Raw genomic sequence first — 2,620 nt, 5'->3', positions numbered from 1 at the left:
ATATCCTGTAGGTCCATTGATGTTGTCACAAATGACAAGATCTCATTCCTTTTTACAGCTAAGTGATTAATATTCCATTGTATATATATGCCAAATCACTCATCTATCAGTGGACACTTGGGCTGTTTCCTTGTCTTGGCTATTGTAAATAATGCTGCAATAAACATAGGGGTGCAATATGTCTTTTCAATTTGGTGTTTTCATTCTCGTTGCATAAATACCTAGTAGTGGAATTACTGGATTGTATGGTATTTCTATTTTTAATTTTGTGAGGAACATCCATACTGTTTTCCAGAGTGGTTGCACAAATTTCAATTCTACCCACAATGCATGAGGGTTCCGTTTTCTCCACATCCTTGCCAACACTTATTTTTTCTTGTCTTTTTGATGCCAGCCATTCTGACAGGTATGAGGCGATATCTCATTGTGTTTTTGATTTGCATTTCCCTGACGATCAGTGATGTTGTCCATATTTTCATGTGTCTTTTGGCCATCTGTATGTTTTCTTTGCAAAAATGTCTGTTCAGGTCCTGTGTCCTTTTCTGATTCTGATTAATTGTGTTGGTTTTTTTTTATGTTGAGTTCTATTAGTTCATTATATATTTTGAGTATTAACTCCTTACCATATATGTAATTTGCAAAGGCCTTCTCCCAGTCAGTAGGTTGCCTTTTCATTTTGTTTATGGTTTCCTTCCCTGTGCAAAAAGCTTTTTATTTTGGTGTGGTCCCAACAGTTTATTTCTGCTTTTGTTTTCCTTGCCTAAGGAAACGTATCCAGAAAAGTGTTGTTAAGGCCGATGTCCAAGAGATTACGGCCTATGTTTTCTTTTAGGAGTTTTATGGTTTCACATCTCAAGTTTAGGTCTTTAGTTCATTTAGAGTGTATTTTTGTATATGGTGTAAGAAAATGGTCCAGTTTCATTCTTCGGCATGTAGTTGTCTAGTTTTCTTGACACAATTTATTGAAAATACTGACTTTGGGGGCGGCGGGGCTGGAGCGAGCAGGGACTCGGTGGCCTCATCTGTCCCCACTCTCTGGCGGCGACCGGTGGCGGCGGGCAGCGCGGCGGGCGGGGAGGGCCGCCGCCAGGTGTGCAACAGAGGAACATGGCTCAAGAGACTAATCACAGCCAAGTGCCTATGCTTTGTTCCACTGGCTGCGGATTTTATGGAAACCCTCCTACAAATGGCATGTATTCAGTGTGCTAGAAAGAACATCTTCAAAGACAGAATAGTAGTAATGGTAGAATAAGCCCACCTGCAGCTTCTGTTGGTAGTCTGTCTGAATCTTTACCCGTCCAGTGCACAGACGACAGTATCCCGGATGCCCAGTCACCGCTAGACTCCACGTCTGCATCTGTGCAGCCAAGCCCTGTATCAAATCAGTCACTTTTATCAGAATCTGTAGCATCTTCCCAAGTGGACAGTACATCTGTGGACAAAGCAGTACCTGAAACAGAAGACCTGCAAGCTTCAGTATCAGATACGGCACAACAGCCATCTGAAGAGCAAAGCAAGTCTCTTGAAAAACGAAAAAAAAAAAAAAAAGAATCGCTGTTTCATGTGCAGGAAGAAAGTGGGACTTACTGGGTTTGAATGCCGGTGTGGAAATGTTTACTGTGGTGTACACCGTTACTCAGATGTACACAATTGCTCTTACAATTACAAAGCTGATGCTGCTGAGAAAATCAGAAAAGAAAATCCAGTAGTTGTTGGTGAAAAGATCCAGAAGATTTGAACTCCTGCTGGAATACAAAATCCTTTGACCATCTGCAAACTAAAAATTGACTTGAGGTTTTCTTCCCTAGTCATTGGGAATGTAGAACAATGTATCTTGCATAGACCTTCTAATCATGCATGTCATCAGAAGAATAGATTTTTGTTTTTGTTTTGAAAATGACTCTGAACATTTATTTCCATTGCAGTTTCTGTGGCTGAAAAGACTTAAGTAAACTTTACAAGTATTATCCTTTTAAGATCATTTTAATTTTAGTTGAGTGCAGAGGGCTTTTATAACAAACGTGGAGAAATTTTGGAGGGCCGTGATTTTTCCAGTATTAAACATGCATGCATTGATCTTGCAGTTTATTTTCTCACTGTGTGTATACATAGCTTTTCTCTGCAGCACGATCTCTGTCGATGGCGCCCCTCAGGGCACAACCAGTTACCAGTCACTGAATATATCTTCATCCTTATGGCTGCTTCTGGGTTTTCATTAACAAAGGTTCTACATATGTTAGCATATAGTTTCTTTGCACCCACTATTTATGTCTGAATCATTTGTCACAAGAGAGTGTGTGCTGATGAGATTCTAAGTTTGTGTGTTTTTAAATTTTTTTGAGCGAGGGAAGGAAAAGCTGTAAGCATTTCATTGCCGACTGCAGGTTTCTTTCAGATTACGTTCATTGGTCTGTGTGTATACAATATGAAGAATGATCTGAAGTAATTGTGCTGTATTTATGTTTACCCACCAGTCTTTGATAAAATAAAAAGGAAAACCATAAAAAAAATACTGACTTTTCCCCATGTATATTCTTACCTTCCTTGTCCAAGATTAATTGACTATATAAGTATGGATTTCTTTTTGGGCTTTCTATCTGGTTTCACTGATTTATGTGAC

The 2,620-nt window shown here is 39.4% G+C and overlaps 1 pseudogene; it reads left to right on the top strand.

Moving 5' to 3' along the window:
• Positions 1-819: 819 nt before the first annotated feature.
• Positions 820-1,784, top strand: LOC112808577 (AN1-type zinc finger protein 6 pseudogene; annotated as a pseudogene).
• Positions 1,785-2,620: the final 836 nt, after the last annotated feature.

This window comes from Callorhinus ursinus, unplaced genomic scaffold, assembly GCF_003265705.2.
Source record: "Callorhinus ursinus isolate GAN/ISIS: 27379988/994484 unplaced genomic scaffold, GSC_fseal_2.0 scaffold39, whole genome shotgun sequence".
Taxonomy (NCBI): domain Eukaryota; kingdom Metazoa; phylum Chordata; class Mammalia; order Carnivora; family Otariidae; genus Callorhinus; species Callorhinus ursinus.
Note: the sequence above shows the minus strand (reverse complement) of the source record. Positions and strands in the feature narration are given on the sequence as shown.